The sequence below is a fragment of the Ahaetulla prasina genome, chromosome 1, assembly GCF_028640845.1.
Source record: "Ahaetulla prasina isolate Xishuangbanna chromosome 1, ASM2864084v1, whole genome shotgun sequence".
NCBI lineage: Eukaryota > Metazoa > Chordata > Lepidosauria > Squamata > Colubridae > Ahaetulla > Ahaetulla prasina.
Window position 1 is genome coordinate 311,364,320 of NC_080539.1, and position 23,722 is coordinate 311,388,041.

The window sequence follows — 23,722 nt, forward strand, 5'->3', positions numbered from 1 at the left end:
ATAACTGAGCAACTTTTATACAAATCTCAGTAGGCCCATCCACTGATAAATTTCATCATGCATTAAATGTCATTTCAGGCTACTCTGTGTGTTTGGTAAAGATATTAATTAAAAGCACAAAGTGCAAAATATGTCTACAAGGAAGAACAGAAAAAGAGGCAAACCGATCCCGATAGCCATGTCCATGCATGGATAGTGGTGCTCCAAGTCTAGCATGCTTATCAACACCCCCTTCCAAGATGTTTGATGGTAAAGCACCTCAAGATTGTCAGTGGAGAATGGTGAGAAACCAGAAAGAGCTACTGCAGAAGCTTTCATAACAATGATTTCATACCTTGGATCTGTCTTTCTGCAGATCCAGCTCAAGGACTCTTTTGATCTCTACCATATATATATATATATATTGGGATGATCCAATCATTAGCAGAGATTGACTGAAAGGAAGACAATCCAAGACCCTGATGAGACCCAGTGTCATGGCCCAAGATGCAAATTTTTCCCCCTCCCCCCAAAAAAACCTGTTCCAACTAACCCAGTGGAATGTCAGCCTCAGGAGATACCAAGTCAGGAATCACTTGAGATTGATCTGACACAGGAACCATCAGGATAGTTGGAGAAGTCAGATGATGAAATAAGACCTCCAAACCCTTGTATCGGGGTGAAATCCAGCAGGTTCTGGAGAACCGGTAGCAGAAATTTTCAGAAGTTCAGAGAAATGGCAAATACCACTTCTGGCTGGCCCCAGAGTGGAGTGGGAATGGAGATTTTGCAATATCCTTCCACCAGGAGTGGGGAGGGAATGGGGATTTTGCAGTTTCCTTCCCCTAGCAGTGGGGAAGCGAATGGAGATTTTGCAGTATCCTTTCCCCGCCATGCCCACCAAGCCACACCAGGCCTGCCATGCTATGCCTACAGAACTGGTAGTAAAAAAATTTGGATTTCATCACTGCCTTGTATCCAGTGAATAGATCAAAGATATTCAATGAAGCTCCTTGCCTAGTAAAGGAATAGCCCTCTTGATTAAAGACAGCTGGCTGCAGCCTGATTTAAAAGGCAGCCTAGAGCCATGCTTCTTCATTGGAAGCAACTGTATGATTTCCTGCTTTGGGGTGTGGCATTCCTGTGAACAGTGCTTGCAGAACTCTGATCATTCACTGGCTGACAAACCTGACTCTGAACTTTGGACTGGAGTTTGATTACTCTTCTGCCTGTCCTGTTCAAAGTGAAACCATTCTCTCCAAGAGACTTTTGTTAGTTTACATTTCTTTTCTTCTCTGCTATGTGTTCCTGTTCCTTTCATGTTGAGCTGAATACATGAAAGGAACTCTCAAAACGGGGACTTTGTTATTTGGCATTAATTTCTCAGAACAATTTGTACACTTTGAAATGTTACTGGTTTTGTGAAACTACACTTTGATATTCTATTGTAATGCAATGACAAATCTAGCAAAAACCTTAATTATTGATTTTTAATGACACATTACTGTATGTGACTTAGGAAATATGGATATTAAACCAAAAGGATTCCTGATGAAAGAGTGCTGACTTTCCTAATGCTTTCAAAACATTCAATAATCAAAAAGACTAATTGGTCATTACGACCCAAGAAGGTTATATGTGCCAATCTCTTTATCACTCACTATGCCATGTATAGATTATCTTTATGGCCATTTCTTGATGGTTAGCTAAAATAGATTTTAAAGAACTATACCAAAAAGTGTTCAACACAATTCATTAAATTAAAAATCCAAACCATCATCTAGATTATTTGTAAATTTTCAAGAAAGCTGAAATACTTAACATACAGAAGAATGTTCCGTTCCTTACAACATGGATCCTCAGAATCAGTCTGATATATTGATTATGGCATTAGGCTAGAATTCTAGTCCCACTTTAGGCATAAAAGCTGGCTGGGTGAACTTGGACCACTGCACCTGTCACACACTCTCAGTTCAAGCCACCTCACAGAGTTGTTGTTGTAGGGAAAACCGAAGGAAGGATTATTAGGTATATTTTCTATCTTGAATTATTTACAAAATTATTTATAAAAAATAAGGGATAAAATAAACTAATAAACAAGTATTCAATATTCAAAGGTTCTTTGCACTACTCTTGCCCATAAACAGGTAGACCTGTGAGGAGAATTTCTAGGGCTGGCTTGAACTGGAATTACCAACTCCTGACAGGAAGAGAAGGTTGATTATGGCACAATTTTATTTTTTTAATGTTCTCCCCTCGTGGGGAAAAAAAAAATTCAGGGTCTTTCTTAGTGTAAAAGGCACAAAACATCAATTACAGAAATTTTCATAAACATTTCCTTCCAATAAGTTTGCTTCACAGTCAGGGCTTCAGAATGGGGTAATTTATAAAATAGTCCTGTATTAAAGTTTTCTATGACCAAGAAAAGAAATCAGGATTATCAAAATTGCTATCACCAGCATGGGGTAACGGCTATGGTACTAGAGAAAAATGTGTAAACTACTTCATTCTATGTACAATCACTGCAAGAAACAGATACAGCCCTTAACATGAATAAATAATTGAGGAAGGAGAAGAACCAATGGAATACAGTGCTGCCCATCCCTAACTCCTAGAACTGATCCAGAAGGATATGATGATTGATGGTATCAAAGGCTGCTGAGAGGTCAAAAAGAACAAGGATGGATGCACTACTCCTAGACCGTTCCCACCAGAGTTAATCTAAAAATGAAATCAATGGTGCTATCTTCCCATAATCCATCTTAAACCCTGATTGAAAGAGTCCAGATAGCTATTGAGGATTAGATATTGAATGTATAATAATATATATATTGTATGGAATGTTGATCCAAAGTATATAAAAATGACACAGTCTGTTGATTATGTACTACTGTTGTATAAAGAAAAGTTGCAATAAAAATTATTTTTTAAAAAAGAGTCCAGATAATTTGCTTCATCCAGGGTCTTTTGAAGCTACCAAGTGATCGCTTTCTCCACAACTTTCCCTAAAAAGGGAAGGTTGGAGATCAGATAAAAACTGTCCTGATTAAGTCAAGTGATGAAAAAAAGATACCTTGATAAATGTATCTTTTCTTTTATGTACACTGAGCATATGCACCAAGACAAATTCCTTGTGTGTCCAATCACACTTGGCCAATAAAAAATTCTATTCTGTTCTGTTCTGTTCTGTTCTGTTCTGTTCTGTTCTATTCTATTCTATTCTAGTTCCTTGAGGACACGGTTCACAAGACCTTCTTAAGAGCCAGTAAGATCACTTTCTCCCTCAAGAAAGAATTAATTACTAACCAGACCCAATAATGCAGGCAGCCTTAACCAGCCAGAAAGAGCAGGGATCTAATACAGGTGTGGCCGAGCTAGCAGCTGCAACTGCTTGTCCATTTCCTCAGGTCCAACAGGATCAAACTCCTCTCAAAGTATGGGAAGCTTAGCTCCCATAAGTTCCACTGGTTCTGCATCAAGGTCAAAGTTCAATGTACACCAAATATGAGCAACATTAGTTGCTAGATGGACAGCATATTGTTAGAGAGACATCCCCACTCCCCCGATCTCAGTGGAACTTCTTCCAAGGTGGAACCAAGTCATCTGAAACATTCATTGAGTCACTATCTGTGGAGACACAGTTACATTTTGCCCCCTTAGATAAGTTCTAATAGCAATTCTAGCAGCTGTTCAATCATCTTCAACTCCTGTCTTTTGCCAGTAGCTCCCTACCATCTCTTGGGCCTTTTTAGTTCCCTCATCCCTTTCACATATCCTGAAGAATTATGGGAACTGTGGGCATGGAGATGCTGCTCAGGTTCAGTTTGATCCAAAGCTGTTGTCACTCTCCCGTTCTAAGCAACCTGCACTGCCTATATTACTAATATGTTGAGTCATTATTTCATTTGTTACCAGCATTTTAATAAATGTGCCTAGCAATGGACCCGTTGATCACCTTGATATGTAACAGCACTCAAATCATAAGCATAAAAAAGCTTGTAAAGTGCCATGGGATATGAAAAAAATATACAGAAAGTTTATTAATTTCATTATGAATCTGTTTTATTTTTTTGATACTGCAGCATAGAAAACCAGTTTACTGCTACTCAGGTGCTTCTTGTTCAAGACATAATAACTTGTTGCCCAGAATGGCCTTATCAAAAGTGGGTACTCCCATCATTCATTCATTCATTCATTCATTCAATTTATTTGCCACCCATCTTGTTTCAGATGACTCTTTTTGCAAGGAAGGTACATCACATGCTGATGGAAAAGATAGTTCTACCTATTTACAATAGCAACCTTAATATGGAATGGCAGTTCTCAGCAAGAAACATACAAATATACAAGTAAGCTACACTTCCAGTGGTATTAAAAAACTATTCAATTTGTTTTAAATATATTACTCTTTTTTTCTCTTATCTCTTGATATTTTTCCAGGAAAGCCCAGATGTTTGCATTTCAGCCAAGTCTTTTTTTTTTCACTGGAAAGTAAACACAATGCATTCAAAATCATGCGTATGTAAACATCCAGATATTTTAAGCATTTCAGGAAACAATTGCTTAAGTACATATGTTTTAAGGCATTACATATGTCATAAGTACCAGAGAACAGCAATTGAGGGGGTTGGGAGGAGGGGAGGGAATTAAAAAAAAAGATGCATTAAATCTATAAAAAGTGTAGTTTTATTCACTAAGTCTATAATAAAACTCACCATATAAATGTTGGCCTCAGGTTACAATCCTATAAATACTTGCTTGCAAGTAATTTTCATTAAACTCTTACTTCTGAGAAATTATAGAATACAGAAAGGTAGAACATGAAGTCACCCGGCTCATAGTAATTAATACCTGTAGTTTTCTGGGCAACTAAATTGAAATGGTTGCCATACCTTCAGGATCTTTTTTTTCCTTTTACTTATAGCCCTGGGATGGTTTTATTATTGTTGTTTCTTTTCTTATTCTGTTGCTGTTATTATGAATTTTTGAAAAATACAAATGATGCAACAATCCAGGTATATAGTACATTTAAAGTTGCTTGTAATCCAGAATTTGGGGACATAATGTAACAATTACAGTATGTGCAGCAAGTCTTCACTGCAATGTTTAAATTAGGGTTCTTTTAATCGCTCAATGTCTCATTTGAACTGGGATCAGATTTTAACTTTTTACCTGGCTTACATGTAACAGTCAAGGAATATGTCCCTTCCAAGGATTAAGCAAGTCTGACCCTACTTAGTGTTTTTTAAGACAACAATATATAGTTATTAGTTACCTTCCAGAAATCTGTATGGATCTACAAATGTTTCAACAACAAACTTGAAACAAAATACATGAGTTATTAAAATCAGAATAAACTCCAGCTGTTCCAAACTCTGACATTAAGCTGTTCGTTGGTCTGTCTTTAGACCATGATTTTTTTCCAACTTTTTCTCATCCTAGTCAATATAGCAATGGGAACCTGTCATTACATCGTTCAGCTTAGGGACGGAATGGCTCAACAGTGGGTAGATCCGGGTGAGGGGCTGGAGACACGTCTTGTTGAGATTATTTGGGATGGATTTGATCCTGTGACTCCCGAGGACATGGACAGGTTGTTGGGGCGGTTGAATGCCACCACATGTTTACTGGACCCGTGCCCCTCCTGGTTGGTGCTGGCCACACAGGAGGTGACACGAGGCTGGCTCCAGGGGATTATAAATGCTTCTTTGATGGAGGGTGTTTTCCCCCCCGCCTTGAAAGAGGCGGTGGTGAGACCCCTCCTCAAGAAGCCCTCCCTGGACCCGGCTGTTTTAGGAAATTACCGTCCTGTCTCCAACCTTCGCTTTGTGGCGAAGGTTGTTGAGAGTGTGGTGGCACGTCAATTACCCCAGTACCTGGAGGAATCTGTCTACCTAAACCCGTTCCAGTCTGGCTTCCGACCTGGGTACAGCCCGGAGACGGCTTTGGTCGCGTTGGTTGATGATCTCTGGAGGGACAGGGACAGGGGTTGTTCCTCTGCCCTGGTCCTATTAGACCTCTCAGCGGCTTTTGATACCATCGACCATGGTATCCTGCTGCACCGGTTGGGGAGTTTGGGAGTGGGAGGCACCGTTTATCGGTGGTTCTCCTCCTATCTCTCTGACCGGTCGCAGACGGTGTTGGCAGGAGGGCAGAGATCGACCGCGAGGCCCCTCACATGGGGGGGCCCGCAGGGGTCGATTCTCTCGCCTCTCCTGTTCAACATCTATATGAAGCCGCTGGGTGAGATCATCAATGGCTTTGGGGTGAGGTACCAACTGTATGCTGACGACACGCAGCTGTACTTCTCCACCCCAGGCCATCCCAACGAAGCCATCGAAGTGCTGTCCCGGTGCTTGGAAGCTGTATGGGTCTGGATGGGGAGAAACAGGCTCAAACTCAATCCCTCCAAGACGGAGTGGCTGTGGATGCCGGCACCCCGGTACAGTCAGCTGCAGCCGCGGCTGACTGTTGGGGGCGAATCATTGGCCCCAGTGGAAAGGGTGCGCAACTTGGGCGTCCTCCTGGATGGACGGTTGTCTTTCGAAGATCATTTGACGACCGTCGCCAGGAGGGCTTTTTACCAGGTTTGCCTGGTTCGCCAGTTGCGCCCCTTCCTCGACTGGGATACCTTATGCACAGTCACTCATGCTCTGGTTACCTCTCGCTTGGACTACTGTAACGCTCTCTACATGGGGCTCCCCTTGAAGAGTACCCGGAGGCTCCAGTTGGTTCAGAACACAGCTGCGCAGGTGATAGTGGGAGCCACACGTTGCTCCCATGTAACACCTCTCCTGCGCAGTCTGCACTGGCTACCTGTGGTTTTTCGGGTGCACTTCAAGGTGTTGGTGACTACCTTTAAAGCGCTCCATGGCTTAGGGCCAGGGTACTTACGGGACCGCCTGCTGTTATCGAATGCCTCCCACCGACCTGTATGCTCGCACAGAGAGGGACTCCTTAGGGTGCCGTCCGCCAAGCAATGTCGGCTGGCGGCCCCCAGGGGGAGGGCCTTCTCTGTGGGGGCTCCCACCCTTTGGAACGAACTTCCCCCTGGATTTCGGCAACTGCCGGACCTTCGGACTTTCTGCCGAGAACTGAAGACCTATTTGTTTGTTCGCGCAGGACTGGCATAGGATTTTAATAGGATTTTAATTAGTCTCAATGTTTTAACATTTTAAAATTTGGGTTTTATTATAAATGTTTTAATTCTGCCATTTGTAAAATAAGTTTTTTAAATTATGGTTTTATGTGTATCCTGTTGTTGTTTTTATCATGGCTGTAAACCGCCCTGAGTCCTTCGGGAGAAGGGCGGTATAAAAATTTAATAAATAATAATAATAATAATAATAACAGCTATGCACAACCTTTGAGGGAGGTTTTTTTTCTATCTAAAGTACCCCTCTGAGCATCAAAATGTTCAGCAGCCACATTCTCTCAAAAGTTTGGAGCAACTACTTTGGGAACTTCTCTTTGCCATCTCTGTATTCACCTACATATTTTTCGAACTTTAAGATGTGTAGACTTTAAGATTTGGAATTCCCCAGCCAGCATAGAGTTGAAGTTCCCATTTTTTAAAGCTGCCATATTTGAAAAATGCTGATTTATACAAAGATTTCTGAGTGGCTGGATTGAAACCTGACTCTCCCAGATCATAGTCCATTATTTTACCTATATGCCATAATAGATTTGCTAAGAGAGTTTCAAAGAGAATTTATAAGATTGCAGATTTCATAATACAGAACGATAATTCACCACTATATAAAACTGCATTTTTTTACTACCATGTTTTCCCGAAAATAAGATCGTCTTATATTTTTTTGAAGCCTGAAATAAGCGCTTGGCCTTATTGCCATGCACTTAAGAGCCGATTGGGCTTATTATTAGGGGATGTCTTATTTTGGGGAAAACAGGGTAGCTGGTCTTACAAAATGCAGAAAAGGGTGAAATACTATTTACTGTGGTACTCTTGTATTATTATGCAAGAAAAGGTCATTAACACAATGTAGGGAAAGTTGCTGTCATCCATGGTTTTGAACTTAAACAGGAAATAAAAAGTATTCACAGTGCAAGGTTAACCATTAAAACCTTGGAAAATGTTTCATCAGCAGTTCCATCAGCATTTCACACTCAAAAACCTATTTACATACTGATTTCTTGTCTTATATAAACACTCTCGATATGTTAAAGTCACAATGATTTTTCATTGTTGCTTTTGTAAAGTTTGATAACAGGGCAATTCACAGGAATATTATAGTTTCAATTACACAGCAGTATAGTTGTTTTAATAGTTGCTAGTTGTACATCCACCCAGAGTCATGTCCAGTGAGTTAAATGGCCATATAAATTGCAGTGCAATGCAGATATGCAACAAGCATGTTTTAAATGCAGACAGGGCCAATACAGTGTGCTGGACAAGCCCCAAATATTGCTATTTGGTTTAATCATTGCTTGCTAACTAAACTGAATAACTGATTAAGTTCACGTGTCAAATTAAATCATAAACCATAATTTCTAAACTACAACATCCAATTCATACAACAAAACCTGAAGTAAAACCTAGTAATTACTATATGTCTCATGAGGGGCAGGCAATTTGTGCCATATGTGTAACCAATTTCCAATTTGCAGTATCTTTCTACTGAGCCATAGGTGACAACTACAGATTTATTTCTCATCATGGAGAATATTGTCAAAAAAAAAGAATTGGAGTTTTTCAGAACTCCTAGTGAAAAGGCAATTTAAAGGTTTGGTTTACATAGCTGTAGAATGTGAAGGCAGAAAATCAGGGAAGATTTGCCTCAGTAGACAAATTTCTTACTTTTCCTTTTGAAAGCCTGAAAAAGAAACTAGACATGTACTTTCAAGGTGTGGCTACATTAACCTGAAATTGGTAATATTCTGAACTGGTCTGAAGTAAATTTAACAAACATTCAAATAAAAATAAGTAATTGGGTTGACTGCTTTGTCAAAATTTATTTTCAATTAGTTCACGATGTCAATTGTTCAACGTTATGTTAATATTACATACAAAGTAGGCCATCATAACTTTTGCAGTAAACTTTAATATTTTTGTGTGAACATAAGGGAAAACATAGCGGAATAAGAGCAGTTTCCAAAATAAGAGGCAATGTTAAATACAGTCAAGAATAATTATTAACAGTGTTAAAGATTTTTGCTTTTAAAAAAACCTATTCTACATTTATCAGATATTGAATTATGTAGCAAATAAGATTCCGCGTTGTTTGCAGATTTTATTTCAGGCATGAGAAATAAGATAGTCAATAGTGGCCATACATAACCTTGACCTACAATGAAACTTTATGAAATGTAATTCGTATCATGAAATTTGCAACATAACTATAAGAATATTGAAACATGTATGCGTACCCATCTCTGTTTTGAGAGCTAGACTACTTCTTTCACACAATGCAGTAAGGAATAAACAGCCAAAGGAATTTTAGCTGCTTCATGGTCTCATGAGAACCATCTGACACTATAATAAAATGTGTTTTTTCATGTATCGGGATTTTTATCCCTTTAGGGGTGTTTTATAAGGCCGATACATTTAAAGAAGTAACATGAGTAAAGATAGCAGGGTTTTTTTTATAGCCATGTAGATTTGGAATCTATCTAGCAATACCCCAGCTGAGTTTTAGATAACAGTATTTCAAGACAAACTAAGAGGATCAGGGCATAAATGGCAAGCAAAATGCAGAAAGAAGTTAAAGAAATAACTGTAAAGTTACTGAAAAGAGGGCTTATAGAATCATTGATAAATCATTCCATTATTTAAAAGGATAATATGCAGAAAAGGGAATAATTGTTCACCATATGTAATAAAGACCATTTTATATTAGAGATATTATTCCTATGGTGTGAAAGATTCTTCACTGCAGAATGAATAATGAGCAAGTACCTTTTCTATTACTGCAATGTGAGATACCACTAAAGCATCACAGCCATGGCATTTACTTGGCTTTCTCTCAACATCCCAAGCATGAAACTGAGATAAAACACCAATATCTCAGTTTCTAGAAATGGCAGGAAGCCAAACATGGGGGGGAAAAAAACCCAACTGCAACACAGAATTTAAGCATCTCCTTATTTTGAAGGTTGAGGGTAGGAAACTGTTTAAAGAAACCCAATGAGTATAGGAAGAAAATATTCTTATTTCGTTGAATGAATTTATAGTGACAGCAATCAACTGACATTAAACTTATTCATTTTTAAATAAATGGCTCAGAATGTCTTTCATCTATAATACTTTTAATACATTCTTTTAAAGAAAATCAAGTTGGAATGAAAATCCAACCTTATAATACTTAGATTTAGCCGCTGTTAATTTACAAATTGTTTTCAGAATATTTAGTCATTCTGTTGCATCAGTTATGAGATAGACGTATTTTGCTTACAGCATATTTTGATGAGTAATGAATATGATTTCATCTGGATACAATGCATCCAGCTATTTCTCAAGTCACATACAGTACATGACACAGAAGCTGAATTCAGGTCATAAGTAATATTTCATACAATAATTGAGAAAGATTAATAAATGATGACAGATTAGCACGTGAGCATAATTCATTAAGTAAATATTAGAAGAATGAAGCCATCACCTTGCTTTATTATCAGAAGCCATTTTTGCACTCACTTCTTAAATTCTTTTCAAAATGGTCCTATCGGAATGCAAAGTGCAACAAACAAGAAGCCAATTGACCTAAGAAAATCTGATACAACTTTTTTTTAAAGCTAAGATTTTATTGGTTTACAATAATCTTCAGGTTACATCAGTTGGGACAGGGGTGAAATGTAAAATTTGTTATTACCAGTTTTGTGGGCATGGCTTGGGTGGAGGAGTAATATGATTGGGTGGGCGTGGCCCATTTTTTTTTCTTTACTTTTAAAAGCATTTTTTTTACATCCTCTTCGGCTGAAGAGGTTGTAAAAAAATGCTTTTAAAAGCCTCTGATGATCAGGCAACTCAGCTGAGATCACCAGAGGAGCCTTTTAAAAGCATTTTTTTACAATCTTTTCGGCCAAAGAGGTTGTAGAAAAATTGCTTTTAAAGGGTTCTGACGATCCCAGCTGAGTCGCGTGATCATCAGAGCTTTTTTTTTTTACATTTAAAAGCATTTTTTCGGTTGAAGAAAAAATGCTTTTAAAAGAAAAAAACCCTCTGATGATCGTGTGGCTCAGCTGGGGCGGTGGGGGGTAGGGATTTTTGCTACCGGTTCTCTGAACCACCTGCTGCCATCACTACTGGATTGGGTGTTCCGGTCCAAACCGGGAGCATTTCACCCCTGAGTTGGGACCAGGATTGCTGTCGCTAAGTGATGCAATCATAAAGCACAGTGTCATATGAATGCATCACTTAGAAATGACAATCCCGGCAGTCCTGGCTGCCATTGTAACACACGTTATTAAACGGTAAGAGGCAGAAGTCTCAGGTTAAGGAGCTTGGGGGTGGGGATGGGAGGGTGCTGCAGGCATGCAGGCTGGTGGGAAGAATGGGTTGGCTGGAGAGGGAAGTGAGCAAGTGAAGGGGTTGCTGTAATACTCTATGAGTGCTGCTGGATGGACACTATGAACTGCAGGTGGGGGGTACTCAGGGCAGGTCCACACTATAGAGCTGTGATGGCGAACCTATGGCACGTGTGCCACAACTGGCACGCAGAGTCCACTCTGCGGGCACGCGAGCCCTTGCCAAGCTTAACTCCACTGCACATACATATGAGCACCTTCTGCCGGCCAGCTGATTTTGGGGATGTGCAGGAGGGGGCACGCATTGCATTATGGGTGCCAGCACTCGCTTTCGGCACATGACGAGAAAAAGGTTAGCCTGTTGTGTCTCGTCCGATCTCACCACAGCCGGGGACTTCTTATCTGCTTCCGAACACGGAGGAATGTCCTAGTATGCCTCCCGGCCCCAGCCCTGGCTCCATGCCCAGACAGGCTGAAGAGGAGGAAGTATCTCCAGCCCCCAGCTCTGGCTCCATGCCCAGGCAAACGGAGCAACTAGACCCCTCCCCCTCCTCCACAGCATGTGAGCCTGAGGGAGGTCAATTGCCAACAGCTGCAGACTGGAGCCACACCCCATGACCTATATAAAGGACTGCTTTCTGGCATTCTCTGAGTCAGGCAAAGTCTAAACATATCTTGCTGAAGTCACTTTCTGGTCTCCTGCCTGCCCTGAGGACTTTGCTAGGACTTTGGCAGAGCTGCAGAGGCACGCCTGATTCAGATTTCCCTGACCCGGCCGTCAGCGGAGGAGTGGGACACGACATAGCCATCACTGCTATAGAGTATGAGATCTCTGCGAGAGACTTACAGGAGCAGGCTTGTAACCTTCCTTCTTGTCAACCCTTTTATTGACTCTGCTTGTGGGAAGCTGACAAGGAAGGTTGCGATGGCATAAACGGCAATCACATGATTGCAATTCACTGTGACATTGTAATCACAAGCCAGGTGCCTGAGCACCCAGATCAGAACCAGGTGATTGTGGGGAGACTGTGACAGCTGCAACTTCACAGATCAGTCATGCGATTCCTGATTCACCACTGCTATAATTCTAAAGTCACCAAATGAGTGGTCATAATTTGAGAACTACCTATATTGGCTATTCCTAATGGCAAATAAAGGCAATAATTACTGTCATCAAGTAAAATAGGAGTACCCAACCCCCGGGCCACTGCCCACTACTGGGCCATGAATTATTCAGAATTGGGCCATGTGAGTGGCTGACTAGAGTGTACATGCATGTGCACGCAGCTCAACTTGCATGAGCGGTGGGGTGGCGGGCACTTGTACACATTGGCCCGCCACTTGTGTAAATTAAGCTGGGTGCATGTGCATCGGCCTGCTGCTTGTGCAAGAGTTGCTTGAGCGTGCATGCCGGCCCACCACTCCCATGGCCCAGTTTCCCTCTCTCCTCCTTCAGCTGGGCCACCAAGCCACAAAGGTTACACACTGCTGAAGTAAAATATGGATTTTGAATAAATATTCATGTGCAACTGATCTTGAATAAGATCATGAACACAATAACCACTAGAAGATGTTTTCCAAATGCCTAAAAGAAGAGCAGAAGCATTACATGTCTTGCTAACTGCAGAGAAATAAGTTTTGTTTTCAATTCCTTTTTGATCTTACTTCTATATGTATATATGTTAAATTAGTAGGCACAGAAATCTAGAAGTTATTCCATAGAAGGCAGAAAGATAATTGTCAATTTTTCAGTGTGCAACAATAGATTTTGAAAAGAATCTTTAGGGAACATATTGTCCAAAACTTCATATGAATTAAGTGTGAGGTCATACTTTGGAAGACATCCAACTGGTGTCTAGTACTGGCTGTGTATGTGTGTACGAGAGAGGAAAAAAAGAGGAAACCTAATGGTTTACAGATTCAAATAATAATTTAAAGAATCTCAACATCTTTGCTCAACTTGGGAGTTGTCTGAAGCTATAAAGGTATTTTTATTTGTTTTGGGTTGTTTTTTTGTTAAATTACACTGATTTTTATTTGGTGGCACTGCGAGACACTGGATTGCAGCACGGAAGATATCTGGTTAATACATAAATAATGTGCCAACTGTGACATTTCATGGAGATGTCAGATACAGACACTGTGACATTTCATGGAGATGTCAGATACAGCTACTGTGACATATAGCTTTCTCACATTCAACTTAGACAGCTCTAAATACAATATAGGCTTGTTTTTAAAAACCAATTAAACACCAAAGCTGAAACAACAAATAGACAATATGTTAAATAATTCTGTTTTCTAAAGAAGGATGTGTAAACTGCAAAAAGAGAAACAAATGTAAATGTAATACTCTAACAACTGTGCAGTTCAGCACATTAAGTTTTCAGTTTTCTGACTGTCATACCTGTATGCAAAAACTGCATATTTTCAGTATCACTAAACACAGTTAATGCACACAAATCTTTTTTTTTTTACTTTGAAAATGAGTTCTTAATGGCAAAGCAATTCAAAATACAGTCAGTATCCCACTTGATTGAAAAATTAATTCAACTTGCTATACAGTTCTCCATTACTCTCAGTAAGGGTAACTTCATCAGACTTAAGCCCAGAAATCTAGTCTCATAAAACAGTCACATTCTAATTAAATCATATTTATTTAGAAGCAACATATAAGGCACCTGTCAAATTCGAAATAGTAGGCTGTTGCAAAAAACAAACAAAAAAAAAACAATTTTTGGCTCTCCCATCTTAACATACATAAGTGTTAAAATGAAAAATGAGCCAGGTTGCTGTAGATCAGCTACTTCTGCAGAAAAATATTGCACAATTAGCTAAATCAGAAAATGTTTCTTAATATTATTGAGTATAATATGAACTAATAGAGGGAATGTTTTCTCTATCAGCTCTCCTTTTCATTTCCAACAGGCAAACTGAAAGCTAAGCAAAAAGAAAAGAAGGAAGATAATTGCATTAATAAACCTTGTCAAGTTTTTCTTGGTGGGATTGCGACAGGTTTCCTTTAATGAGGAAATATACTCCTCATATTGGAACCAAATATTGGTGCAATTTCTTCTTTTTGTTTTCACATATACAGCTTAGTTGTTGTTGTAGAAAAAAAAACAGAAGACGGAGGAATCCATTCTGTTCTTCGTTTTATTCTTAAAGTAGGCTATTAAATTAAGTAGAACCTTGTAAATAATTATATACTAGGTTTTTCTTACCTCATGTGGTGAAACATTAAACTATAAGCAAGCTATCAGTTGAAACATAACTTAACATCTTTGTATTCCCCCCCATCTCCCCTCTCCACAACTAGTTCATTTGATGATGTAAAAAAAATGTTAGAGGAAATAATTCAACTTGGTGTTTTTTTAAAAAAGACAATGTTGGCAGCAATTATGTTTTTGAACTTATTAGAGCGTTTTCGAATTAACGCTTAGATTGTCCAAAAGAAATGGTAAAGGATTCTGCCAGTCTCCCAAAAGAATTTCAAAACCTTCATATCATCTCTGGATTCCCATACTGATTTAAGAATGTGCTAGCATTCTAGAAGAAAGAAATGCACTATTCTAAATTTAAGCACTTGCTTAAAGGCTTCAATTCTACTGCAATAAAGTCTCTAATGCATTGGCTTGCCTGGGCCCCATTGAATGAAGAGGAATTATCTTGAGCTGCATATGTTGTTGTTAGTTGCAAAGTCGTGTCCGACCCATCACGATCCCATGGACAACGTTCCTCCAGGCCTTCCGGTCCTCTACCATCCTCTGGAGTCCATTTAAGCTCACGCCTACTGCTTCAGTGACTCGATTCAGCCACCTCATTCTGTCATCCCATTCTTCTTTTGCCCTCAATCTTTCCCAGCATTAGGCTCTTCTCCAGTGAGTCCTTCCTTCTCATTAGGTGACCAAAGTATTTCAGTTTCATCTTCAGGATCTGGCCTTCTAAACAGCAGTCAGGGTTGATCTTCTCTAGGACTGACTTGTTTGTTTGCCTTGCAATCCAAGGGACTCGCAGGAGTCTTCTCCAGTACCAGAGTTCAAAGGCCTCGATTCTCTGATGCTCAGCTTTTCTTATGGTCCAACCTTCACATTGCAACTGGGAAAACCATATTGACTATACACACTTTTGTTGGCAGGGTGATGGCTCTGCTTTTTTGTATACTGTTTAGATTTGGGCTACATATATAATATAGTTAATGTATTTAAATCATATAATAATGTTAAAAATTATGATCTTGTAGAGTTGCAGTACTTGCTGCCCAGGGCTGCATATAGCCTATAGGCTGTAAGTTGGACATGCCTGTTCTAAAGAAAGGATGTTTTACATGTCAATCCTAGAAAATTTCAGCTTATTTAAGTACATAGGTCTGTTGAAGTTCATGATACAAGAGAACTATAGTAATTCTGTAGTATATACAATTCATTTGCCAGTACAAAATAATTCTTTCCTTAGCTTGAAAAATTACAAAGGGTATTTTTAAAAATTATAAAAATAAATTTGAGATCACATGGTTACTCTTTAAAAATATTTGTGCTCAACAGCATTTCTTGACACATAGCTAGGATTATTAGAAAGCTTATTTTGGAGTATAAAATTATTAACAACATTCCTGAAAAGGTAACAATTATATGGTGAAGCTACGTGAAGATGAATGAGTGTTATTAAAGAATGTAAGTCAAAAGGTTTGATTACATAATAGTAGTAAGTCCTGTCTTTCAGAACCAAGGATTGAACTGCCATTTACTTTTTATTAAAAGATATACCTTGACAAAATGAACAAAAAAGCAGCCAGGCTGATCCAAGATACATAAAGCTAACACTACCACTCTTCAACTTAGATGAGACAGCAAGCCAACACATGAATTTTAAAACAAGAAATATCTTATCTTAGTGTAGAATTGGCTGTATTATACCACACCCAATGAATTGTACCTTATCCTTGGTAATACAACTTTAGCATTCTTCCTTTTCTAAACATGTCTTATGGCAATGTTTTTATTATCTAAATTAGGAATAAAGAAACCTATTTTTTTAAGTTTAAGTACTGAGAAGCACATTCATAATATGCAGTTATGGAATGTGTAATAATAATTTCCATTATGGAAAAGTGCACGTGTGAATCTATATACACAAATATATACATATATTAATGCCGAAACATAATTCTAATTGTTGCAGAAGCAAAAAGGAGAATATTTTTGATAACTCAAATAGTTCAATTCATTTCATTTCATTTCATTGAATGGAATAGAATAGAACAGAATAGAATAGAATAGAATAGAATAGAATTCTTTATTGGCCAAGTGTGATTGAACACACAAGGAATTTGTCTTGGTGCATATGCTCTCAGTGTACATAAAAGAAAAGATACATTTGTCAAGAATCATAAGGTACCACATAAAAAGGTAATAGCAAATATGTGAGAATAGTAAAAGAAATCTGGATAGGAACAAAGTAAAACATGAACACAAAGCAATAATGTTTAATTATTATGGAGAAAACATTGTTTATATTACAGTGAAACTTTAGAGAACTGCTAGATAATTAATGTTGTTTGGTTTTCAGATTCTCAAAACATCATGTATTTGCATGTTAAAAGTTTCTGATTACTTTTGACTATATTCAGACAGCATGCTAGGCCAAATGTTTAAATCCCTACTAAGTTGCCCAAAGATACAAGCAACTGGATAGCTTTAGAAAATAAATGAATGGGTCACAATTCCAATTATCCTGATATAACCATTCTGGCTTGGTGAATGTTGAAACTTCAGTTCTGAGCTAGCAAATCACTGCCCTACAAAAATTAACATTAAAGCCCTGACTAAAGTAGGCCAACAGTATCATAACTGGTCAAAAAGCCCTGACCATCACCCTTTAAAAACATCATAATCACTGAACCATAACACACCAATGAACTTAAAATTAGCTTATATTTAAAAGTAAATAGCCTTTATGGCCTTTATAGCATTTATAGCCTCATAGTTACACTACTGAAAGCTTGAAAATTTGAGTAGTTGATTACTGTAAAGCTTCAAATCTTACTGGGGAATTTCTCTATTTTACAGAACTATAGCACCAGAAAGCACTGTATGAATTGGGATTTCTCAGATTTGGGTAGCCAGATATTATTCTATGGATTCAAACCATCTACTGGGAATTAATTTTTTTTATCCTTGGACTTTAGATGAGTTTTGATTTTAAGGAAAAATAAAACTGAATACTGTATAGTCAAATATGTATTTTAAACTTCAAAGAATTTATTTCAATAACCCTAGAGCAACAATTAAGTTCATCTAACAGATAAAACTGCTCAGATCTGTTCTTAGCTGGAGACCAAGCATGCTGCAGGTCCTTCAAGGGTGTCTGGAGAGCAGAACTTACCCAGTTATCTGGGAACAATTTGATCCTCTTGGACCCAAGGAAGTAGGGACAGAGTGAAGGTCACCTAGGAAGTGGTACGTGGGTGAGTCCTAGTAATGGTCAATTGATCTTGGAGGGAGGGGGCATTTCTAGCACTATTTAAAGAGATATTGGTTGTGCCCTCTTCTTAAGAAGTCATTTCTGGACAATTTTCATCCAGTCACTCATCTCCCCTTTCAAGAAGTGATATAAAAAGTAGTTGTTTTACAGTTCTAGAACAGTGGTCCCTAACCTTCCCAGCTTGGTGGGTTGCCATGCGGGGGGGAGGGGGCATGAGAGTGACAGGTAGGTGCACAGTTCCATGTGTGCGAGCTGCGGGCAAGTACACCCCCTGGCACTTCATGCGTGCTTGCCTGCTGCTCATGCTAGTAGTGCTTCATGCACATAGACTCGCCCACTGCTTCCGTGGCCTGGTTGCAAAAAGGCCATGGCCAGGGATTGGGGACCCCTGCTCTACTGGATCTTGGATTACACAATCTGGACCCCTTCCACTCAGATTTCAAGCAGGGATATGAGATAAAAACAGCACTGGTGACACTTTTGAATTACCTCTGAGAAGAGTAGGATGGAGGTAACACATCCATCCTAGATCTTCTTCACCTCTAGGAAGCTTTTAATTCCCATGTCTTTTGTCTTGGCTTTGGAAGCTGGGGATGGGGAACATGGTTCTGTGCTGGTTAACATCCTTCTTCTGAGGCTGGTTTCAATCACTCTTGATTGGGACTAAGAGGTCCATTCTGTGGCCTCTGCTTTGTGGCACCATAGGTTTCAGTGTTTTCTCCACTCCTTTTTAGCATCTACATGAAACAGGGGTGAAATGCTCCCGGTTCGGACCGGATTGCGCGATCCGGTAGCAATCTTGGCTGATAGTTTGGAGAACCAGTAGCAATTGTGGTTGCTCCACCCACCCACCAGGCTGTCGTTACTTCCTGGTTTTAACCAGGAAGTAATGTGTTTTGTACCCTCTGCGCATGTGCAGAAAGGTTTTGTGAATGCGCAGAGGGTGTGTGCATGTATGTGACACGTGCGCACGAGCGAAGCGAGCATGGTGCATGCACTTCCGAACTGGTAAAGAAGGTAAGTAGATTTCACCCCTGACATGAAGCCAGGGGTAAGATCCAGAATAAACAAAAAGATTTGTAGTATAGAAGCAAATTTTTGGAATATTTACTCTGAATGAATTTAAATGTCCAGAACCAGATGAACTAAATTCTAGGAAACTATAATCATATGTGAGAAAGACCTTGGGAGATGGGATAAAGAAATACTGCCAGGGATAAAAGCTTATAAAAGAGGGCATGGCCCAGAGCTGGATAATGGATGCAGAAAGAGGTTCAGAAGGGACTCTCCTTAGTTTCTCAGGTTGTAAAGGATATAAGGGGATTATTATCAAATATTATTTATTATTAAATATTAACTATTTAAATAAATAAGTTATTTAATTTATCATTAAATAAATTCAGTATTGCCAAGATCGAAAGATTCTGTTAACGTAACTTTACAATAAAGTAGAATTTGCTTATCTGGTTATGTCGCTTGCCTGGTCTACCTGATAAGGGGACAGATCTTAAAGGAATTCATGGATATTCTGCCAAGATCTTTATACAATTCTTTGCGAGCTTCTGCAGAAAAGCAAGAAAGAATATTTAGCTACAGTTAAGTTATCCGAGATGTAAGAGAAATACAAACGTAACAACTTTATGCTTCCAAACTAGTAGTTTTATTGTTCTGAATTAAGCAATATTGGTAAAAGAGAGAAGGTTAAAAAATTTCAATGACTTTCAGGCTGAAAAAATTAATACTACCGTTCAGTGTAAAGCCTAACTAAAAGTTATGCATACAGTATATTATGACCCTACCTCACATCAGAAATCCCATAGAAAATTAAATATTTTTATTTTTAAAAATATTAAAAAGTAACCATCATGTGTTATGAATAGAGATTCCACACTACTGGCTGTCTAAGATATTAGTGCATTCAGTAAGGTTTTTTCCCCCCTATAACTCAGAATGAAAGCTTTCCATACTGTAAGAGAAAAGTTAACAAAAACATTAAAATGAAGACTTAAGAATTTGTATCAAGATTGCACAAATCAGGAACCTGACTTTGTTTAAAAATTAGCTATTTGCTAGTGTCAGATTAAATATTGTACAAATCTTTTTTTTTTTTTGCTCAGGTGCATGATGGGATATTGAGACAGTGACTGAATACCATGAGATTTTATAAATCAAGGAAATTAAAAGTAATTAACATTCCTTGCAATCCTTTGAGGACAGGAAATCATGTGTTCATCTGTCCTGCTGCAGTATAAATCATCTTGGAGCTTCTGACATAGCAAATTATTCTGATTTTGTCCTGTTTAACTGGTGACTGCTTTATATCTAAACATATTTTTTTCTTTTTCTGACCAAATTGTATAGGTTTGCAGATTTACTAGAAGCATAAACCTACTATCAATAATATCCAAGTTAAATTAAATTAGATAATATTAAGTGGGATTTATAAAGTCTGTCAAGATACCATCTTACTCCAAATGTTATGATTTATATAATTAAAATAGCTTCTCTAATCAAAAGCATAAAAAAGCTACTGAAATATACAACTTGATAAAAGGTTTCTGGCCAAGTTTGCACAACATACTAATCCAGACTAACTGACAACATAAAATTCCAGGGGCAAATAATTTGTTTTTATAGTTGTGGCTGATATAATGTAAACTGCTTTGAGACATATTAACACAAAAAGCATTACAAGACTACGCCATACAAATAATTTCTTCCAAGCAACAAAACAGTTCCCAAATCCAACACTTCAAAAGGAAAATTGATCTGTCCAGAAATATAGAATGTATATTATATTTGACACACATACAGAAAGATAGATAAGAGGGAAGGAGGGAGGGAGGGAGGGAGGGAGGGAGGGGAACCTGTTTTAAATTTGTTTCAGGAACCACCTAAAATTGGAGAAAGCTATAGGAGCTCCTGTTTACTCCTATTCTTGAAATGCTCAAGATTAGACTTGTATAGAACTCTAGGACTTTCTAACTACAAAGGAGAAACATACCAGAAGAATATAACAAAATATATTTAAAAAGGTGTTCATGTTATTCTTCTCCTTACTACCTCCCAATAGCGTTTCTATTGTTCTTGCCCTAGGGTGGTTAACATTCTAAAAAGTGTGTGTGTGTGTGTCTATGTATGTATGTCTCTTTCTCTGTGTGTGTGTGAGAGTTGTTTATCAATTGTCTGTAACAAATACTTCTGCCTCATAGTGTACCTATAATTTGGCAGACGATTTTATAGCGCTAATTTGGTTAGCTCAGCTCATGGGACTTCAGAGGCCTATGCATTGCTTCAGACTTATTATGTAATTATTTAAAAGAGTTATGACAGGTATTGGCTTCACATTATAATACACTCAAAAACATATTTTGGGAATTGAATATGGAACATGGCATAGTTATAATGCTAAACTGTAAGAATATTGCCAAATGGCTAGTTTCAGAATGCAGATTAACTGAAATGCAAGTAATTAAACTTTTTTTAAAAAAAATATCCTAAAAGCAGCAATAAAATTCCCAGCAATGTTAGGGTTGGTTTGAATGGAGGATAAAGATAAATAAGACACAACAGAAAGAGTGAAGCAACTTTTATGCTCGAACAGACATTACCTAGAATAAACTCACAGCATACCACTGATCAAGGAAAATGCACCATTATTCAAATCACTTTAAAAATGTCGACTTTACCTTATGCATACAGCCTTCTAGGCATTCACCTATGTTTTAAACATTCAGATGTTTCTCAGTCACATGAAAAATCAATCGTCACATTCCACTACTCAAACTATTTTATCTGAAGAACCAAAAACAGACTAAAATCCAACCATACGGAAAAGAAGTCTGCCCATGCAGCAGGACTTTTCCCTTTCTTTATTTCCCAGATGTACTCTGGATGATTCCCCTGCAGGGTTTGGATAGTATGAGGAAATGTAAATTGTCCTTGCACCTAATGATATAATACTAACTGGATACAACTCACAAAGTTTACATCATGAGATATTCATAGATATTCCTTTACGATTCCTAAAATTACTAAATTGACATAGAAATATAGGCCATAGGCTTTCAACCAACGATTGGTTCTTTTTTGTATTAAAATAAACATTGCCCTGAGAATAGGAAAATACAAACTTTTCCTGCAAAAAGTTTGCACAGTTTAGGCTAAATTCCAATTGTGTTAACAATTGAGTCCATTGAAAAGAGGCCTTTTCCTGTACTTTAACTGGAACTTTTTTGATCTTTCAGAGGCAACTTCTACCTTCCTAAAATGTGTGCTTGTTTTTTTTTCTTAAGAAACTTGTAAGTTAAAAAAATAATAACAGCCTTTCTTTTAAAAATGGTTTCTCAGCTAAGATGCTGACTTAAGAAATATGAAATAGAATCATAAGGGTGGAATAGATTAGGGTACAAAACTGATTTGCCTGTTTAAGCAATGGAAAACAAAACACAGAAAAATAGAAAAAAATGATAGCAATTGATAATTATGGTATATCAAAAGGCAATCAATTGATGAAAGCAATAGATCTAAAAGTTGTCAGACAAGAAAAGAAAATAATAAAAAAATTCAAGACTTTAAATCTGTTATCCTTTTACTGATGGATTGAAATTATTGGGTATGATTTTTACTGTTAACTTCAAGATATCCACTGCAACTCTTGTATGTCGGTAGATCTTAAGTATTCTAAAGTTCTATCTAAATATATATTTAATATTATTAAAATAAATTACTTTTATAGTTGCTGACTAGGCTTTAATAAGAATATATAAACACATATAATATATATATATGTTTATGTGTGTATGTTTATATATTTATATATATATATATATATATATATATATATATATATATATATATATATATATGTATATATGTATGTATGTATGTATGTATGTATGTATGTATGTATGTATGTATGTATATAAACACACACACACATACACACACACTATTTTAGGGTGGTCCAATCTTCATACTAAAGCAAAGAAACTATATGTCAGGAAATGTTCCCAGGATTATTCTTGCACTTCAGCTAGAATTCTTGGGGGAAATTTTAAGAAATATGCACTTGAATAAAAAAATATAAAATAAAAGCAACCTGTTACTGAGGGAAGTAAAAGAATTAAATTATAAAAAACTGAACACTTAAGACTGAGAGATTCATGAAGATAAATTATGTTTTGATAGAAAAACTACCAGAGCCTTTCTGCTTTTCAAAATATATGCTTTTATTTTAAAATCTTTGAAAAAGTATTGAAGTCCAATCTATGGCCAAATTAATCTTCTTGACTGTTAACTATGCCATGACGGTTATCAAAAAAAATGGACATTTATAGTTAACACATTAGAATATATCTCCTAGCACTAATTAGAACTGCAGTCATTAGAAGAATTGAAGCATAGGCTTCGGAGTACTAGAATTACTGATGGATTTCTACCCCATCCTCATTATTACCTCAAAACAAATTCTACTGCTTACATCAAATTAAGCGTGCTTTGATCTCTGGCTTAAAATAAAGGATTACAATAATGAAAAATCTAGCCACTAGAGGAGCGAGTGTGGGTGTAAGGAGCATCCATTTCTGGACTGCATAAGAACGCTTGGACCATTTCCCACTATACAGGCTTTTAAACCCCACAAGTCCAGCATCAGGCAAAATGACTTAATAGATTTTTGGAGAAGGACGAAACAGAGCAAGAGACAGAAACAATGCGGACAAGACAGAAGGGAATACAACTTCCCCCATTAAATTGAATGAAGCTTGCGTGGCCA

General features: G+C 37.8%; 1 protein-coding gene across 4 annotated transcripts in view; it reads right to left on the reverse strand.

Moving 5' to 3' along the window:
• Positions 1–23,722, reverse strand: part of STXBP6 (syntaxin binding protein 6) — a 115,190-nt gene that overhangs the window by 90,077 nt on the left and 1,391 nt on the right. The window lies entirely within an intron of this gene.